Source organism: Eufriesea mexicana, unplaced genomic scaffold (assembly GCF_001483705.2).
Source record: "Eufriesea mexicana isolate 0111107269 unplaced genomic scaffold, ASM148370v2 scaffold596, whole genome shotgun sequence".
NCBI lineage: Eukaryota > Metazoa > Arthropoda > Insecta > Hymenoptera > Apidae > Eufriesea > Eufriesea mexicana.
Genome location: NW_016908754.1, coordinates 1,660,000 through 1,675,110, shown reverse-complemented (window position 1 = coordinate 1,675,110; position 15,111 = coordinate 1,660,000). Strand labels below are relative to the sequence as shown.

General features: G+C 52.1%; 1 protein-coding gene across 2 annotated transcripts in view; it reads left to right on the top strand.

Moving 5' to 3' along the window:
* LOC108546041 (LIM/homeobox protein Lhx2) overlaps positions 1-15,111 on the top strand; it is a 225,822-nt gene that overhangs the window by 24,196 nt on the left and 186,515 nt on the right. Inside the window, exon 1 of one of the 2 annotated variants that reach the window (XM_017897960.1) lies at positions 3,779-3,821. The exons of the other annotated variant lie outside the window; for it this stretch is intronic. The gene's annotated coding sequence lies outside the window, so the exon portion shown is untranslated. Of the gene's footprint in view, positions 1-3,778; positions 3,822-15,111 lie in introns of those variants that run through there. 2 annotated transcript variants of the gene reach the window in all.

Below are 15,111 nucleotides of genomic sequence, written 5' to 3'. Positions count from 1 at the left end.
CCATTATCTCCACCGAGTGGATAGCGGCGAGTGTGTCAGCGACGAAGACATGTCTCGTTTGAAATAAAAAGAAAAGGAGAAAAAGGAGAGGAAACGAGAAGACCAAGGGCACGATGAAGAGGCGGAAGATCGGGACAGAGAGTTGGCTAACCGGTGAACAGAGTTAATCGTTTTATCCCGCTTTAATCCTTTGGTCTACAATCGCGTGTGAGGCTCGTCTTCTTTCGAGTCAAAACTGATTATCACGAGCCTGACACGTGGTGCGTCGATCGGGTCGAAATAGACTATCACGGGCCTGGCACGTGGTACCTCTGCCGGGCCAAATGTAAGTACCACGTGTCACACCCGTGGTTTGTCGATGTGCCCTGCTCCAAATAGCACAGTCCAGGCTAGTGGACTCAATTGCGTGTTATTCTTGACTACGTTCTTCTACTAATCAACGTGCTCGAAAAGAATATTTCGCGTGCGATTGGTACAGCTTGAGCCGCGGAATGGCTCGAAGACTCGGCACTGTTGTTTACTTATCTTAAATCGTAGGGCAAGGGAAGCACTGCAGACTGTCGCGTAATTTTTCCGCAGCACGCGCCGCGCTATTTATGCGCGTAACTCGCGCTTTTTCCCGAGCGTGCTCGCCGAGGTTTTAGCGTACACTCGCTCGAGGCTAAGCCGTTTCGCGGATGAATATAAATAGACGCGTGTGCCTCTAGCCACGCGGCCACGGCCCGTTCCAGCCTTACCATCGAGCAATCGGCTCCTAGTTTCCATTCTGGACGCGACTCGGCGACAGTTTCGCGTGGACACGCGCGCGTTGAATTCGCGAACGGGTAACCGCGATGGTTTCAGGTAAATGGAGAGTCCGTGAGCCGCCGTGATGTACGGGAGTGAGCCGTCGATCGAGGTTGTTTTCGGTAGAACGTTGCTCGAGTGAACTGCGCAGCATGGGAAAAAGAGGCTGCTTAGCAATTGGATTAGGTAGACGCTGATGGACGCGGCGTTCCACGAAACGGGCGTTCATTGCCGATGGAAGAATGCTGTTTGCCGCTTCAGGATCCAGGGCTGACTCGCGTCGAGATACACGTGAATGGTGCACGAATGCGAGATGTTACTCGTGAATGGTCTTGGAATGGTTCTCGCTGATTTCTTTTCCGTTGAACCGCCAGAGAGTTTTATTCACCAGGAATCGCGTGATCGTCGTCGTGGTCGCCGTCGTGGAAGGATGCCTCGAGGATCCCAAGGTCGCGGGGTACCTATCGTTTCAAGTCGTGGCTCGAGATGTATAAAGTGCAGATCGATGTAAATGGAATTATACGCGCGTGCAATCAACAGTGGAAAGGTCGTTGGGACGAAACGGAGATGGTCTCGCGAGTCGTCTGAATCGCGATCGAAACGTACTGCTCGGTTGCTCGAGGAAGATCGGCAGAGGACAGAGTGGAGAATTGGAAGAAGACCGGGCGGAAATTAGAAGTAGAAAAGAGGCAGTGGAAAGTTGCGTTCCGTCATCGACGTTAATTAGGCGAGGCATTATGGAAGCGACGATTCAGAGGCGTACTGAAAGACGCGATACGTATCGAGAGATATCTGTAACGAAATATGGTGGTCCGCGGAGAACGGCACTCGTGGTTGGTCAGCGATAAGTGACGTTACGCGTCCCATGGGAGGGGCAAAGAGGCTGAAAGTAATAAAAATAAGTAATTACTCGGAGTAATCGGCCACCATTCCGGATTCCCGGGGACCGTGGTCGTTCAATTAGCTGAAAGTGTTCTTTCACTTCCACGGTTACCGCGGCAACCATTGTCCGGGACCTTCAGGAATTCATAGTCGAAACAGGGACGCGGACCGATCCCCGAACGAACCGGTGCACTTTCGCCCACGTTTTCCACGCTTTCTCGCGCGACAACCTGGGCCGTTGGGCATCATCGTATTACGGAATAATAATCGGAGCGATGAAAAGCGTTAGGAACAAGTAGCGAGCGATTCGATTATCGCGACTCGCCAGAACGAGAAGGTCCTGTGACGCGAAAACAAACCGATCGCGGATCGCGATAGGCAAAGAAGCGGGCTTAATAACGCTGACCAACGACGGCGAACCAAACGAACCATCCTCGTCGACGCCGTTGTCGTCGTCGTCGTCGTCGTCATCATCGTCCCCTTGTCGTCGTGAAACACGGACACGGAGCGAGACCCAAGGTGGGTGGGGGGAAGGCAGAGAGGCGGAGCGTAATAAAAATAAGTAATTACTGCGAGTAATCCTCCCCTCCGCCGCTGGCCTCCTCATCTTGCCGCCACCCCTCTCGTTCTCTACGAGAGTCGTTCAATTAACGGGAATACTGTTGTCTTCCCTCACTACGTTTCCCTTCCATTCCCCCTCCGGCAGCCGGAACCCCATCCCACGCCCAGCGTCCGCGAAACCCGCGAAATGTTTCACTCGCAAAGTCGCGTGGAGTGCGGACTGCGCTCACTGTACGGCGAGGTAGGGCGAAAGAGGGGAGATATCGATGCCCCTCCTTCACTCACGCCCCTGACGTCCATCTATCCTGCCCCCACCGCGCTCCACCCGTTCCCCGTGCATCGTGCGCCATCCCTCCCGCGCTTCTCGCGCCCTCGACCCCGCGGCCGCGCGTCCCATCCCCACCACGGCGGCACCGCGGCGCGCCCCCCCCCACCCCACCGACCGCCCCGCCGCCCCACCATTGCAGCCTATCCGCTCGGCCGCGAGGCGCGCTCACTCTGGCCCGCTGCACGGCCCGTGCCGGAGTGGGGGAAAGCTCCGAAGCCCCACTCGCTCGTCCGCCGTCGTGCTGTGCGGTTCGTGCCGTGGCTCGTACGTGTTCTGCGTGTCGCGCGGTGTGCTCTCGCGTCTGACCGATCTCTCTCTCTCTCGACACACGCACATACACACGCATCCACACACACCCACACCCACACTTCGATTCACGCATCCACCCATACGCACTTCGGTTCACACGGCTTATGTTTGACAGCGACGTTATTCGCGACCGTTTCGAGCGAAGAGTCGCGCGAGATTCGGCGCGTCCGTTGGCGTACCGGCTGACATCGCGAATCGAGTCGCGCCGCATCGCGTTGCCTCGTTGTGCTGCGATTCACCTGGGCCGTGAAACGACCGAAGGACCGATGCGGAAGACTGCAACGGGACTGTGCTCTCCGTGTCCACGTTAATCGCCAGGACCACCACTGCTAACCCTCTCGGATGACCGTGAAGATACCGTGGCCGCTCGCAGAAGGGAGGATCGTCGGTGTCCGCTGGTCGAGCAGACCGAACCACAGCCGGGCGAGAGGCGAAGGTGCACCGTGGCCGTTGCGTTACGAGAGTCGTTAGGTGCGGGATTCGCGATACGGAGCGGAGCTTAAGATCAATAGTCGAGCGTGGAAGACGCGGGCTTTCGAACGGAAAGCTCGGCGTTCCCGAGCCACGGAGTTGTGGACGGTGACAGGTGATCATCAACGAGAAAGAGCGTGGAATCCGGCAAGGATCAGTGCGTTGACACCTGTCCGTGACTCAACTGGACCGCGCTCGTAGCTCCCAGTCTCTCCGCGTATTACCTCCACGGTATCGAACGATCGCGGTGTGAACCGTCGGACCGACCGACGACGAGCAGCGGCTCCACGACAGCGACTCGTGATCTTCGTAAGCAACCAAGTAGTATCGTGCCGTTAGAAGACGAGTGTCGTTCGTCGATAGGCCACATTGTGCAGAAAGTGTTTTTGTTTGTTGTCTGTTCGCGGGTAGCTGCTGCGGCTGCAGGGAATATTACCGAGAACGTCCGTCCGGAGAACACAGCCTACGCATGCCGTGGATCGAGGTAAGACTCTCTCGCACGCTTTAATCGCCGACAATCGAGGTTCACTTGATCCTCGCGCGCGTCTTATCGCCGCGTCTTATCCGTCCAAGAAATCGATATCGTGGATCGTGGATAACGCTCGAGATCCCTCGCTCGAGTTGGACAAATCGCAGTGGAATACTACCTATATATACTACGTATATCCGTCATATATCGGAAACTCGATCGTGTCTCTGGACGACCTCGTCCAGAGGCTAGGCGAGACAGCGAGGGGTGAGAAATACTGTATCCTTTCGGTGATAGGTCGCGGGTCTGGGTCGCGGTAGTTGGCGATGGCCTCTCGTCCGGTTTCTTCTCGCATCGTGGACAGAGGATTACGCGCGATGCCGCGGTACGAAAGCGTTTTGCCAATGGTCGCGAGGGTATCGTGCCAACTGGTGGGCACGGGAAGACTGAGAGAAGAAATTTCCGTGTAAGGTCTCGAGGCTGGGGCACGCAGGCGCGTCCGTCGCCACGTGGTCGAATGCTGATCCGCGCTAGCCGAGGTGTTAACCTTTTTCGAAAATCGACGGGATCAGGCGGCAGTAGCAGTGGCGGCGGCGTCGGCTGCTGCTGCTGCTGCCACCGCTGGCGTTGCTGCCGCTGGTGTGTGGCTGTGGCTGTGGCGGTGGCGATGGCTGTGGCTGTGGCTGTGGCGGCGGCGGCCGCGGCCTAGCCCGCCGCGGGGAGGGTGTGCACACGCTTGGCAAAACAAGTAGTTAGTTACGTGAGCGCTGGCAGGCCGCCAAACGAGCCTCGAACTTTGAAATTGCGTTCGAGGCTTTCTTTCGCCGCGGCGATTATATGCGCGTCGGAGATAGGACAATGAGCGACAGTGGCGGAGGGAAAGGGTGGAAGGAAGAAGGAAAGAAGCAAAGAGGGAAGCTTATATCCGAGTTTCCTCCGCCGTGTGCCCCACCGCCGCAGTGCTTGGCCGTGTACGGCACCACCGGGGTGTCCTACCCCCGAACTTTGCCCTCTTTCTCTCGCACTCTTTTTTTTCTTTCCCTATCTTCTTTTCTGTAATTCACGCGGCTATCGCCGGTGTATCTCCTTTCTGGCGCGGCCAATTAGTTTGCCGCCGCTATCGCGCCTGCTGGCGAGCAGATAGCATCGGCTAAAATGTAATTGGCTCCTTATCGAGCGTGGCGAGCTTACGATTTCTGGGCTGGCCAGCAGTCCGGACCACTCCGCCACACACGAAGCGTTTCGCCGATTCCATCTTCTCCGTCCGCGTTTTTTCCCCCCGACGTCGTTTCACCATTCGCGATCGACCTCGAGTCAGAGACTCGCGTCGATAGGGAAATCGCGGAAAATTCGAGGCCTCCTCGCGTGTCCACCAATTGCTGGTACACCGTTGATCTAAAGGGTCGCGAGGGTGAGAGTAGAACGCGCGAGGACCGAGGGTTAAACGGGGGAAGGAATGGTTCCTTTAGCGAGACTGGAGACCGGTTAACGCGGCCGACGTTTATTTTCCACGTTCCTCCGCGTCGTTTGTATTCTCGTTGGAACGGTCCCGCGATCCGGAGAACAGCAGTGGGCCGGAATCTTCGCGGAATATAGGACGAACGGGTTATTTTCGCAGTGAAGGAACGCTAAGTGGTTCTGTGCAGGAAATGAGCAGTCGCGAGTGGAGAAAAATCGACTTTGCTTTACGATATCGATTGCGACCGTGTGTCATTGGCGATATCGCGGTGCGTAGGTCGCGGTCGCGACGAGAGGTTGCAAGATGGCACCGTTAAGATTCGGAAACTCGCGCGTCCGTATGCGGAGGAAACTATAACGAAGCTCCGTCGGTGGATATTTATTTCCACTTTGAATTTATGAAGTATGCTTGGTTCGTAATAAACGTCCGTGTTTTAATTCTGGACGCTATTTCCATTCTAGACCGCGATCGATTTCTATTTTTCTGCAAACTGGAGGTTTATTTTAGAGAAGAACATTGTCCGCGATTATTCGTTATCTTTCGCAGATGTAATCGTAGATGCATATCGTAGGTATCTTCGTAATACCTATATTTGAAAGTGACTCAGTGGCGTTAGTCGGGAAAGGTAGCAGACTATTTTCGCCGAATTCCCATCCCCGCGACCGGCTATCGATAATATAATTTGCCCTGGCATGAGTGCAATGCGGTTATAAAGTATTTCCACGGCTATAATATTGTCCTGGGTGTTATTTTAGTTTGCCAGCTACGAGCCCCGCGTTGTTTCGCGGTGGAGCCCGCGCACGAATTTAGGGCGACTCGAATGTCTTGAACCGGCACTGACCGAGGCTACGCTTAAACCCGTGTAATCCTCTAAATATTTTTATCTCGATATCGCCGAGTTTCGTTCGACCCGAGAGATAATAGGCGACGAATATTTTTCCTCCATGTTGGAATCACGTAACCACCGTACAAATAATTCCACGCGAATGAAAATCGAGTGAGAGAACGGATTGACGGGAAATTGGATAAAATTCCTCAGATCAACGAGATTCGGCGTTAAATCCAAGAGAAATTCCTTTTTGTCGTTGCTAATAAATTCAATTAGTCGTGTGTGCATACGACTATCATTGTTCCGCGGAGTATAACAGGTTCTCTCGTTATTACTTAAAAACGGGTTGAACGTACGGTGGAACAGGATCCCTGGCAGCAGGAACCGGGCGGCGAAAAAACAACTTTAGGATCCGTTTCCGTCCGTTCAAGGCAGAACGATCGTGAACGTGCAAAAACTCGGATCCGCCGACTCATTGTTCCCCGTAGCGTGTTCGTTAATTGGAAAGTTTGACACCTGAATGAGATCGTAAAAATGTACCGCGCGGTGTACGGGGGTTGAGCGAGGTCGGCCGGGGGAAAAGGGCGCGAAAATAGTCGTCGGCCATCGAGGGTGGAGGGAGCGTCGTAAAATAATAAATTTGGCCCTTGACCACCCCGAAACCCATAACCAGCCTCTACAACCTGTCAAACGGCCGACCCAAATACTTTGCGAGCGTGAATAGTTTCGGGTACCTGCTGCACCCCGAGACGTGGACCATTGTCCTCGGATATCCTTCGTTTTCCTTTCGTTACAGAAATAACGGACCCCCGATGTTTACTTTGCGCGAGGGAACCACGCGTTCCTCGAAGGAAACCCTGGCCCCTGACCGGTCTCTACGTTAACAATTCCGAGCGTCGGAGAGTCGAAGATGGGATTTTCTATCGCGAATTATCATCGAGAATAGTCTACGTTCGCGACAATAGCGATCGGTTTTTAATCCCGCGTGGGATTACAAAGGATCCGATTAAGTCCAATTAGAAACGTGTCGCGCGACGTGGAACAGCTGTCACGCGAGATAAGTCGCAGCCTCGCGCGGCGTCAGATTAGGCTCGATTATCGCCGCGACTCGATAATACGCGAAAATCCAGTCGCGTTTAAACGACGCGTAAAGGCGCGGAACGACGATTACCACGTTTCGCGGGGAAACGCGATAAACTTGGATGATCCGGTGTCTCTGGAAGACCGTCGAATATCACAGCGTCTGGCCGGGCTCGATTTGCGAGCCACTTGTACCCGGCCCTGGCACCGGCCATATTTTTTCTCTCTCGATCGCGTCTCGTCGGCCACGTTTCGCCGACTTGGACTTATTATCCCGTGCAGTGTCCGTTTCCACTTCTCTTTCTTTTTAGCCTGGCGCTGGCTTCGCTCTCCTCGGGCCGGGCACAGGCTAGAGCACACGGACGTCTTGTCGTACGAAAGTGGCAGTTTGCAATTAAACGACGATGTTATCGTAAAGGACCTGTAGGTCGGTCGAGTGTACATGGCAGCGAATTAAAATGTAAATACTCGATTAAAGTTAATCCCGGCCAGGTGAATAAACCTGCTGTGGCGGGAGACAGAGGAACGACGGAGGAGGAGGCAGGTTCGAGGGACGCAGGAGGAGGAGGAGGAGGAGTGACGCGGGGGTTGGGGAGGTTGGAGGGAAAGCACGGGGACCAGGAGTAGCGGCGAAGAGGGAGAGAGAGAAAGGGGGTGAAAAGCGCGAGAGAGCCGACGGTCCTAAGGGGTGGTTTTTATTGCCGGTTTTTATTAGCTGAGTAGGTGTACTCCATTCTGCCTTCTACCCCTTTCCATACCACCCCTCTCCGCTGCACTCCGCCCCCGATCCGTGTCTATAACCCTTCTCACCCCCCGGCCTGTCCTCGCCGCTCGCGGAAGCGGCCAGCGTGCTCGGGGGCGCGAGACGCGAGGGGCCAAGGGTTGATTAAAACTAACGTTGCGCCAAGAATTACCCCGTGAGATTGAAAATTAAATTAATATACAAAACCTCCCCCTCGGCCGCCGGGGCTAATTAGTTATATGATAGCGATTAAAAGTTAAGCGTACATCTTCGAGACGGAGTCGCCGCGTCGATAGGGCGTCCAGGGAGGGAGTAGTCGATCGACCTTACGCGTTATCGAAATTGGCTTTTCGGTGAAATTCCGATTTTCCAAGAGTCGAGGACTGTGTGTGTCTGGTGTATGTTCTTCTGAGTAATTCTTCGCGCGGGATCGGCGATTTGTTTTTATCTCCATCAACCCCTCGCTTTACGACTCTGTTACGTATTATCCGCGTTCCGAATCGCCATTTTCTTTCCTTCTTTTTTTTTTCCTTTTTTGTTTCGATTTAATTCGTCGTTCATTACGGTTCACCGACGGGAAGAATCGAAGGAGAGGACCCGAATCGTCGGAGCGGGGACGAAACGTTTTGGACGTTTCAGCACGACGAGGCATTCGGAGACTTTTTTTTAGATTTTAACCGCAGTGGAAGCTCGGCTGAAAAACGAAAGGATTCGCGGTCGCGCGATTAATCGCGAATTTTCGGAATTCTCCGGCAAAGATGCGCTAATGCTCCGATTTCCGCGCTCGCGGGCCATGTTGAAAATCGCGCGTGTGTTTTTCGTAAAGCGGGTATAATGGTGCAGGGCTCGCGATATTAAACGTTTAACGAGGCCACCGCGACGGGAACCGGTCGAGTCGGTTAAAAAAAGGGAAAAGGGGGGAAAAAAAAATGGAGAGAGAGAGATCCGGTAACGAGGGAAACGCAGCGTTCAGTAGCGAATCTGCTATTCGATATGCGCTATTGGAAGCGTCGTAATTAGGAAATAGCTGAAGTCCCCGTAAATTTTCATTACGAGGACAAAGAGAGCGCTGTGCCGTGGTCGCGAAATGAATTCGCGAAACAGGGGAATGCCACGTCGCCGGACGAATAGTTTTCTCGAGGTATTTTCAATATATGTTTCGTTGACATTAAGCCAATTGAATGTTTCACGAAGGAATGAGTGATAAATGAAATTCCTTGGCGGATTTAATAATCGCTAATGAAAAATTTATTCGACATAGAGAGAGAGAGGGTGAGAGGGGCACGAAGAGGCGGTGTAAGGGGGAACGGAACGATTTTCCTTAACGAAATTAATCCAGGCGACCAAATAAATAGTAGCGACGTCGAAAAGCTCGATCCTCGCGAGAGACGGGAGAGAGTGAGCCACCCCTGGCTCCGCTGCCAACTAAAACGCGTTTTATCGGGCGATGAGCTTTTAGCGAACAAGTCTTAATCTCGGGTAAAGATTTTTTAATTAAAATTACCGTGATTCCGTTTACGCTTGTCTCTCGGCGAGATCTCGCGCAGGATTCTCTAAGGTTGGCTCGCGATCCGCCGTAAAGTCGGCGACGCGAAGATGGAAAATTCGGTTCTTAACGATCCAATTATCCGGCGATATTTTTCCTTTCCTGCCGTTCTGTCCGCGCTCCCTCGGAAGCCCCCCTCCCGCCGCGTCCCCGTCTCTTCGTTCATTTCGATAATTAAAACGAAATTTCGCTCTCGGATACAGATTTAACGAATCGAACTTACGGCGGGCGCAAATGAATTGCTTCGTTTAGCGCGACTCACCGACCGTGACAGAAATATAATTTTCAATCCGCGTGCGCGCGCGCGTGCACGCGCGTTAAGTCGGCTACCAGGGGGGACAGAGTTCGATTCGCGAAGAATTTGCCGGGTTGGCAGGGGTGAAAAAAAGGAGAAGCTGCAACGGGACTGGGGTGTGGAGGGGGGGTAGAGGGATGGGAAAAAAAAGAGAAATAACGAAACCTTTTAATGGCGTTAAGTGCGATTCGAACAAATAATCGAGCCAGTATTTCGCGTTCGGAGTTTCATTATTTTTAATGAATATCCATTATTTTTAATGAATCCTCGAGAGGAGACGTTTTGGAAAACGGTCCACGCCTAGGAACGTCGATAATGGACGATGTCGACGTTTCTGCTATTCGTACGGAGTATTTTATCTAACAACGTTTATCCGTTACCTCTCCACGGAGTAAATCTTCCGCGACGACAGTGCCGCCGTTCGTCGTATCTTAATTAACGCTCGGTTGATCTCCGTCTCGCGTTTTCGACGCCTGCGACGTAACGAACGGCGAACGCGTTTATCCGAATCTCGCAACAGAGGGGGGGAATCTTCGATCGATTTTAAATTGCCCGCGGTATCTATTTTTTCCTCGCGCTAAACGAAGATACTCCGAGGAATTGTTTTTTCCCGTTACGGGGGGACGAACGCCTCTAAACCCTTTTGACAGCGAACGCGTAGGAGGGTTGTGCTGGCGTAGTTTCTTTTGGTCGGTTACGTAACGTAGCCAGGCCTGGACGATTGGAAAATCTCGCTTTGAAATAAGATATCCGTAGCCCGTGCGTCAGCGCTCGCGGGGGGTTGGGGGTGGAGTTACTCGAACGCGTTTTCAATCTCATAAAGGCGTCCCGCCGTCGATTATTCCCGTTCGATACTTGGCAGAAATTTTTAAGTATATTAGGAATACACTGGCGGCAAGGCTGAATTATTCGAATGCTTTCAAGAAATTGCAGGATGCATTAGCTTACATTACGCCGCTTCCATTACATTATGAATATTACTCTGCCGTATATTGATGAGGAGAGTGGATCCGGCGGGCGCGGAGCGGCCGCGGCAACGCGCGCCGTGGGGCTTTTATTATTTCTTGCGTTTCAGACGCGCCATTTACGAATTACCACGTTAATAGGGGCGACGCGAGATTTATCGGATACGTTCGAACGCGGCGTGGCTCGCGAGACGACGCGTGTCGCGTCCTTTCCAATTAGCTCGAAAGAACGGGAAGAAAATGGAGGATGGTAGGCGACGGAGGCGCGAATATTCGACGGGTAATATGGCCCATAAAAGTGTCACGACGGCGAAATTATTTTCGAAGCTACCCGGACCAGCCTGTGACGGATAGTAATTGATCGAACCCTGACACCCCGGAGACGAAAAAAAAAAAACCCGGTAAAACTCGCGTTCAGCGATCTCTCCGATCTTCTCCTCGGTCGCCATGTGCCCCCCTCTTTTATCGCGCGTGTATATACCGTACAGCGTCGGGAGTGAGAGAGAGAGTATCTCGAGGAACCCTGTCCAGATTTAGGAGGCAATTCGAAACGAGCGTATATCGTCGGTCTATATTCGCGTTACTTTCAGACTCGTTCGAACCGTAACTCCCTGCTCGCGTTGTTTCTCTATCCGACGCGGAGCCACTGCTCGGCTCTCTCCTCCCTTTTCTCCGGGACGCCTTGGAGCATTAGCTCGAATACATCCATGAATATTATCCCGTACTTTGGCGAGAGCTGAGAAGGGTGTCTGGAGACGTGGAGGAGGGGTGGAGCGAGAGCGGCGAGGGGGTCGGATGGTATATAAGGTATAAGGTAGTCCATTAGCGTTAATATTATAAACGTTAGCTGCCCTCTGGCCATCCCCGTAACATACTCACGTGCGCCTGCGCTTCCTCTCTCTCTCTGTCCCTCTCCCCTTCTCTCTCTTTCGCGCACCGCACCACCCCCTACATTCTCCTCCTTTCTCCTCTCCATTTCAACGACCGTTCCCTCGTACTTTCCATCTCCCTTCCCCTTGTCGCTCCTCTTCTTTCTCTTTCTCATTCATTTTCTCGCTTCTCTCCCCCCTCTCTCTCTCTCTCTCTCTCTCTCCCTTCTATCTCGTTCGTTGTTCGTCCGGCTACACGGCTCGTCGAGTCTCTCTCATCTTTACGTTCATCGTCGTACAAACAACACACGCTAATATACCTCTTGACTACACAGAGAGTCTGATAGAGGGAGAAAGAGAGAGAGGGAGAGTGCGCCGTATACACCGTGCTTCGTACACGACGAACCTCTTACTTAGGTGTTCTGTTACCGTACTTTATCCCGGAGCCACGGTCTACAGGGTGACCGGATTGAGATCCGACACCGCCGGCCACCTCTGCGACAGGTGGCCTGCTCCAGAACGAGCCGACGGCCTTCTCGATTAGGCTCGCCGTCTTAGGATAACGCGTCTCGTATCTTCCATCCCGTCCATCGACTTCTCCCCTCTATCCAGTGAACCCGACGCTTCCGAGAATCGGGAAAAATCCCGATCGACGATGATCCGAAAATATTCGATCGCGACGAATAATGGCAAATTCCCGTATCGACGTCGCTTTTCTTTCTCGGCCCCCCCTCTGAAAGACCACGCGGACCCGTTAGCGGCGGATATCTCGCGGAATCTGTAATTCTCGGCAACGGCGAACAGCGTACCGGGGTACTACGATGTAATTTCGAGCGGAGATCCAGCTCGCGCTCTGTCCTACCTGCGCGAGGAACGCGCGCGGCGATCGTGATCTCGCGACAAGAATGCAAAAGAGCTTTCAGGTTGCTCTCGCGATGGGATCTCTAGTCCGGCGCGCAAAGGAAGCAAGGCTAATAAGAACGTGTTGGCTTTTAGACGTTCCCGGGGGTAAGGGAGAATGGCCAGTCGGAGAAAAGTCGGTGTGTGTCCAGTGGCTAAGAGGAGACGCTAATTTCCCGTGTAACCGTACGCGATTGTTGTTTATTATTATGTATACTAATGGAGCACTAAGGGACCGGACAGCGGCGCTCGGGCCACTCCGATTCGAGAGGATTTCGCTAATTCACCGGCGGCGCGCGGCCTCTGCCTTTTAACGATGGATCATTGCGCGAAATGGGAATACGGAGTTTGTGCTCGGAAGAGATGCTTTTCGAGCGTAAGCAAGGATTATCCACGGATACAACGCGCGCGTTGATGTTCCCCTAACGCGCGTAGTCCAGCCCCGACTGCCGGGGCTGTCCTCTCCTCTACTTATTCCGAAATCGACCAGCGAGAGCTCTGGTTATTTCCCGACGAATCGCGAACCGTTTCGGATAGGTAGGCTAAAGCCATCGACGAAAGTTGGTCGGATCGAAGGACGTCGAAAAGTTAATTTGCTCAACTTTTCTCATGAAATTTCCGAAGTTCCGTTCATTTACATCCGCGCGTTGCTAGCCTCGGTTACATCGATTCGTTTCCATCGACGAATCTCCCCTTCTTCCTTCCTTTTTTCCCTTTTGTTCCACCATTATACCGGGTGCGAGTTAATGTACGGGCAGAGCGTTTCGTCTCGCTTCGAATATATCCTTGCGGTAGGTTCGGTTAATTTTTAAATCGCGCGCTGAATTTTCATTTCTCCGACGAGGGAACCGACTCTCGATCCCTTGTCGGTGAAGCTACAAAGATTACCGGTCAATAAATTAATAATAGTATAACGATACGGGAAATATTGGAAGAAAATAATTTTGCAGGATAATTTGTACGTGTTAGGGGGTTATAACGCAGAGAAATAGTAGCCGGTGGAGAAACTGTACAGATGGCAAATGGTTAGAACTGACCCGTCTGTTTAATGCCACGCAGAAGAAGGGATCGCCCCCATGTAGCTAGAATCTAGAGTTTATTTCGGTATTTAATTTTTTACTATAACAGTATATACCTTCTTTTCGTGATATATATATTAACCCTTTGCACTCGAGAGGTGTCTTTCAGCCTCCATTTCATAAAATTTAGAAGGTCGGTATTAATTAATATATTAAATTTAACGTAATGTAACAATGCGGGAGGTATCGAAATCAAATAATTCTACGATTCTATTATTATACAATTCTTTATTTACTGCTTTAAAAAGTATTGTCAGTTTTTTCGTAGAGAATCTTTGAATTTCTACTCCTCTTTAGCCAAAAAATCGTCGAGTGCAAAGGGTTAACACTCGAAAATTGTTTCGCTGCAAAGACAAGCTTTTCTTCCATTTTATAATTCTCTACGCTCGGTGGGAAGAAAATATTTTTCGTATTTCGCTTCAATATTTCACTGTAATTTATACTACTAATATTTCATAATACTTATTCCACCCTACTCGTTGCTTCATCTCTAAGCTATAGAAACAAATACCCGGTGACCGAGGGTCCCTTGTCAAGTACAGAGCGTTGATACGTAGAAGAATTTTCCTAGAAATTCTCGGATATTGCGCAACGCGGATAGGTACACGGTCCTGCGGATGATGTAGAGGAATTACTATTGCCGAAATTCGGTGCTCGACGAATCGGACGTGCGCATAAACAATCTTACTCCAATGTCCTTAAATTCCGAATCAATTCCGAAAGTGGTTCCCACGCGCCAAGTTCCACCCTATATAAATACTAGGAGAAGTTGGATTGGCGTAGCCACGTTAACGCGAGGAATCGTCGAAGGGTGTATATCGGAAAGAGAGAATCCAACCTCGTTTCTTATCGGACACGATACACTTCAACCGTGGAGGTGGATTGGAGATCGCGCTATCGGAGCCACTCTCGATCCCCCTTCGCACCAGACGCCACGCGCGCGCGCGCGCGCACCCGCTCCACGGCTATCGGGGAAAGCGAGAAAGTGGATTGAAACGCGAAGAAGAACAAGACGGATACGCGCGACGCCGCTCCGAGCAATAACGTTAATTGCTGTAATTTCGATTGCCACGGATTCGCCGGCCACTCCGGCCATTTTAGCGATTTCACGGGAATTGAAGTACCGGAGGGTGGCTGCCAGAGGGTGGAGGACGGGTGGACCGGTTCTTTTTCCTCCCTTTTCCTCCTTTCCTTCTCTCTCGCTCCTGCGTATCAAGCGGATGGCAGAGGAAACCGAGTTCGGCGGCGTTTTACGCGATACCGTGGATGTGGATGTAAATCGCGCAACTTTTTATATTTTTCGCTCGGCAATGATGAATGGAACGGCGGATAGAATAGATTTCGAATGGACGTTAAATTCGGGGAGGATCGCGGGGCCGGGTAACGAGGATCGTTGCTGGTTTCGTATTAATAGGAGAATTTTTAACGCACCGTAGCTCTCCGGCGGGGGGTGGCTCGGGGGCGATATTTATCGTTGGTTACGAACAAGTAAACATCCTTTTCGATTCGATATTCATAACCCCGGCGATGCGGCATTCGGA